Source organism: Ctenocephalides felis, unplaced genomic scaffold (assembly GCF_003426905.1).
Source record: "Ctenocephalides felis isolate EL2017-DRISC unplaced genomic scaffold, ASM342690v1 CF-g0.4_SCAFFOLD_01604, whole genome shotgun sequence".
Classification (NCBI taxonomy): domain Eukaryota; kingdom Metazoa; phylum Arthropoda; class Insecta; order Siphonaptera; family Pulicidae; genus Ctenocephalides; species Ctenocephalides felis.
In genome coordinates, this window is record NW_020537758.1 from 20707305 (window position 1) to 20713380 (window position 6076).

A 6076-nucleotide genomic window follows, 5' to 3' on the forward strand; every position below is an offset into this window, starting at 1 on the left:
GAGGAAATAATTAAACAAAATCTCCCTTCCAATTAATTTTATAACAGTGATGACAGATACAAGATTATATGGAGCTCTTTATATTTACATCAAATGTAATAATATAAAATTATAAATGCAATATACATAAAACAATGATATATATGTAAGAGATAGCGTAGATATTATGTAATTTAGTATATGGCTAATGTACCAGTTTATAAAGCCAATAAAATAATAAAAAAAAAAAAAAATATCTGACAGATTACATAGAACGATAACAACGTTTGTGCCGAGTCGACTAATTGTAACAGCCGGTATTATGATGTTCTAATTAGATTGATTTAATGATACTGTTAATCCTCAGTAAGCAGATTACTCTGTGACATTCACAATAATCGACAAACACGATCAAATAATATGCACCGGACTTTCGGATATCTGGTCGGATTTTAAACGTGACTCTGGGGAATGGATAATCGGGCTTTTTTTTGCTTTCTGATGAAACAAGAGACTTGCACGTCGTTAGAGGTTATTGGGTAGAAGAAATGTATTAAAAGAGTATTTTTGTGAATATATGCGAATGTGTAGTGTACTTTACTGATATCATGAGGAGGGATCATTTTTTTGTCAATACAGCTCTCATCCAAACAGATCTTGTATTTTTTTGATTGTTTGTTTTGCATATAACCATATAGAAAAGCAAAGTAATATTAGAATAATTCCAGGTGTATTAGATTTTTGATTAATCAGAAATTAATTCTAAAATAAATCAAATTATCAAATTTTAATAAGACGTTATGAAAAACTAAACTTATGGTTTAATTTAGAACTGTGAGCATTTTATGTACGAGTATACATAAAAATAATACAGAGGTATTGCAATGGCCACAGTATACTACAAATAATACATATTAGTCATAGAAATACTAGCATTATATGTTCAAAAATTTGGTAACTTTACTAACTTTGATAACTTTGAATAAAGAAATAAACTAAAAACTTTGGGAAAAAACATTTTCAAAATAGAAATAATCACTGAAAATTTGTAAGAAAAACAAACTTATTGGATTTTTTATCCCATTTATTATATTTGTCAAAATCTGGCAAACCTAAAAAATCTGTAAAAACAAGTTTTTAAATGGAAGGCGTAGAACCTAATAAAAGCGATAACTTAAAGATTCACAAGAGAGAAAATCACCAAGTCACAACTCATACTTCAGCAAACTTATCCTATTACATGCCTAATTAATACTAACAATATATTTATCAAGTGACCGGAAGATCCAATGCATCATACAATCTCTTATAAGTTCTTCCGATATCCATTCTCAGCATTTTCTCCGTTTGAGTTTTCTAAAAATAATATTTATTCGATAACTTTAACAATATAATTGAAATCTGGCGTGAAAATGATTGGATTGGAAGGAGGAATATCGCGAAGAAATCAACGAAAGCATTAGAGCACAAATTGAATTTCAGTTTAATTAAGTGAAAAGGAGAGTGCACTATAGATGTTCAGGCGATGTGATTCGCTACTTGGGCACGACCAAATTCACTTACAGAACATAATGACTCAAAGGAGCACGATAACTGATGTCGTCATGTAAATGCTCCACGTACATTTATACAGAACCCTGATGGGGGCACACACTTTGTGACATTTTCGTTTAGTGGAACCTTGTACGAGAAAATTGCTAGTGCTAGGTATTTCTTAGGAACTGATGATGGTACATGGAAGAAATCAAAATACAAAATATAATGAAACACCTAAAACTATATATGTTATACCTGTCATAAAAATACATATGATTAAATTAACAAAATAAAGTGGGAAAGAAAGTACTCAAGATGAGAGAGTACCTTTAATTGATTTGATTGTTACAAGAAAACTAGGTCGGAACCATATGGATAAAGAGTGATTTCTTTACGACGTTATCGAGGATAAAGAATACTCCCAAATAGACTACAAATGCAGATGGTAAACGACCTACGCCAACCAAATAAAATACGGGGAATTGAAAGCCGAAGACAGCAGGTAACAATAGACAAAATATGAAATAGAAATAATTTAAATGTGGGCTTCCATCCATGGCCCACTTTATTTCAAACGCCACAAATAATAATAATAATAATAATATGATGATGATGATGAGCGCATAAAGTACCTAAATAAACCGTGATCTGTCCCTCCTTCTTAGAAGCAAATGATAATAGGTTATGGTTATGATCCGTTAGTTAACCCAACAAAATGTAATGTTCATCAAACTAAAGTTAATTCAAAGCATTTTCACTATCGAATTATTATAAATAACTTATAAATTAGATAAGAAATTACAATAAGATAAGTAAGATAGAAGGAATAAAATCAATTGGATTTGATACCAGTACCAATCATGTCGTCTCCGTATTTTTTTTTCTCAAGATACTTTTAAAAAAAAATCTTACCTTATATTGAGCAAGTTTCCTAAAAATATATATAAAGACAATATAATCTAATATATATATATATATATATATATATATATATATATTCGATATGAATTCCTTATAAACTACTTTTGGTTTTTTGTAGATGGCAACCCAACCAGTTATCCGATATCTATGTGATGATTTTCATTAATACAATTATTGTAATAGTGATTTTTTCATTGATGCAGCAATGCCAAGTAAAGCCTATTTTACTTGGAAACATATTGCTATCTATATTTCCAAGTAAAACCCGATGTCAGAACTAGTTGACATCAGGCTGCTCGAAGCTTCGGATCCTGTCGCTCTAGCCACTTTCAACATTAAACAAATAAAAGTAATATTCACGGATTAGTTTTAGAAATTCCTGAAAGCCTATAAAATATGAAATGGAACGCATAACCTCTTAAGTCTCTTAAGTTAACGGCCTGTCTAGTGTCCAATAAATACACTCGAGTTAAACGACGTCATTTTCTATAAGATAGTCTGTGTTTATTGCAGATGGAGCGAAATGAAGATTCGCTCGGGTCCTTAATGGAATGACATTATTATGAACTCTCTAATGAGCATATGAAATAGTTATTAAGTTATAGTTATTATGGCCATTAATGTTATAAACCGCTCCTTTGAAATTGGGAGGAACGAATGCCATGGGATAATTAGCCAGCCATAGTTGCCGGATCGACGATATTTATTACTCCGGTGGCAATAACTGTGAGGCAATCAATAGTTTCTATAGTTGGAATTTCGAACCTGTGCATACTTCTATGAAATGTAAATATTTGACAGTGATAATTAAAATTTAGGATATTTTGATACTCATTCTCAAAAGAATAAACTGAAATTTTGATGTTTGAATTTCAAGCAGAAGTACAAATTTTGATAAAATTAGTGTTAAGTGCATAATTATTTTGTATTGAATATACTTGGCATTGACTCTATTAACACAGCTAATTCGTTTAAAGTCGATTAAAAAATAAAGAAATACAGTTCCTTTAACCGTTTCAATATTTCATAAAAAATAAGCGAAAAAAAATCATAGTTACTCAAGTCAATATTGAAAATAATACTACCACATCGTTTAATGCAGTTAGGATAATGAAAAGAGCTGTTTGTAACATCGATCAAGAACGGGTATTCAATTCTCTTACTTTTTTGCAACAGTTCGCCGTGATGTAATGCAATATCGTAATGCAAAATCCTTTTCTAAATGCAAACTAGAGCTGCTCAATCGCTCTCAGGATATCGTTGTTTCGTAAGAATTTTTTATTTTTTGTTCCCGGGAAAGAAAGTTCCATCTTCTGATGAGATTGTAAATGGAACAGTTAATCAAACAGATGAACTTCGAAAACTCTTTTAAGATAATTGTGAAAAAGTACATTTAATTAGATACTATCATGACGCTTGCGAAGGAAGCAAACTTAAAGTAAAACTCACTTTTATTAAGAATAAATCTAGTTTGATTGAAACGCGTTGGATTTACTGACAGTCAGGGGGTAGTTTAATGTACATGTGATAAAGTTATAATTATACTACTATTTTAGTTTCTAAATTTTTAATCAACATTCTCTATTTTACTTTTTCTCGCACATGCAAACATATATACACACTTATGATTATTGTGTTAAAATTTGTAAATCAAATCAAATATCTGCTAACTATAAAGAACAGAACATAGACAACTTTCAATTTTATAACTTCTAATGAGAATCGCGATATATTATAAAAAGAGTTTTAAATTTTGAAACAAACTTTAAGAATAGTTAACTAATTAACTATGATTGACAACTATCTTTGTCATGTTTCATTAGCAGATTTTTTTGTTTAGCAGGTTTTTTTACAGATTGACGAGTATACTCGTAAGATTTTGGGGCTATAAAAGGTCGGTATGTAATAAATAGTTGTAAATGGCAATTTATAAATACAAACAAAAATGACAACTGTTTGAGAAAAGATAATTTTTCTTATAACTCTTTTTAGATTCTCTTTTTTTCAAAAAATAGTAAAAAATATAATTTGGGGATGGAGCCAGTATATGCTCGATAGAAGTCTATAAAGAAGATTTTCTGAAAATTTCAAGAAAATCATTCAAGTAGAACTCGAGAAATCGTGGGCATCGTATTGAAAACTTTGTTTAGAGAAAAACGTTTAAAGTTTCGCAAAAGGAATTATGACAGCTATAGCTCCAAAATTAATTTAAATTCTAGAATATCTTTTTAGTCAATCTTGAAAAAAAAAAGATTTTTCTGAATATCTACACTAGAATACCCTCTTTAGTATTCGTCTAGTTAATAAATATTAATTGAAGTATAAGTTAGGGATATTATTAAGTGGTCATCTTGTATTTTTCATATTCTTATAAATCTTATAAATCGATGCCACAAAGAGAAATATCCCAGTCAAATTCTCACTCAAGCCTTTATCTACAAGAGCAGCTTCATAGTTTGCGGTATGTTCAAATATAAAATTTCATTCCCTGTCTCAGCACACAAGATGCAATACTGTGGCTTGCATGTACACACATATTTCTAAAATAGGAAGGGTTTATAAAAGACTTCTTCCGAGAAGAAGAGTAAAGTTCCGTCTCCTCCGAAATAAAGTGAGTGCACAAATTCCTCCGTACACTTTGAAAGACCTAAGCGGGACATTCCTTACGCATAATGAAAAAGTTGCTCGCAATAAAACATCACTTTGTTGTATGAAGAAGGAGCTATGCAGCGAACCTACCTATCTCTCTCAACTATTTTGAAATATTACTTAACACAGAGATAAATTATAAATGGAGAAGGCGGCGAAAATGTTGATTACAGCTTATACCAGACTTAATTTCATATAATAAATAAAGGAATACCGAGCATGGTGCGGCTTTGAAAATTATTGTTTTTGCTGGAATCCGTTACTAAAGTGCAACTGAAATTATATTACCATCAAATGTGCCATGGAGTTAAATTGATCATATTTGCCTAATAATATTTTTTATGATAGCCATTAATGGCCATGTGTATGAAATCGAAAACGATGCTCATTGGGACATTTGACTCGCTGATGCTGCTAATAAAGCTCATTTTCCTTCATAATAATTATATGTAACAGAACGAATTTTTGTTAAAATTTTTAACTGAATGCATAACATGGCAACATTTGATCAGATACAGTTAATTATTGAATAAAATTTTTAGTAATCTCATTTTTTATAATAAAAATATTTGATCAATAAGAATTGTTTAATAGTCTTGTAGCAATGAGGTTATGTTTATATAAATTTTAAATTTTAAAAATTATAAAATATATGGTATGCGTAAGAACCCACGCGATTAGTTTAAAACAGTTTAGTCATTTAACAACATAGTTCCTTTACCTAGTGTATGAAAATATTTTATTCTGAATTTAAAATAACCCTAACTAGAAATAAATTGTCGGCTTATAAAATATTATATTTAATTATATCAGAAATGCGTGATCTAAAGTACAAAGCAGTGAGATGGCAACTTTAGAATCACGTTGATTATTAGGTTAACCACGCATGCCTAATATATTCTTTAACATTATTACAACTTATACCAGACAAAATTTTACTTCATCAAAAGCCAAGCCAAGTGATGATTACTGAATTGATATTTGATTATTT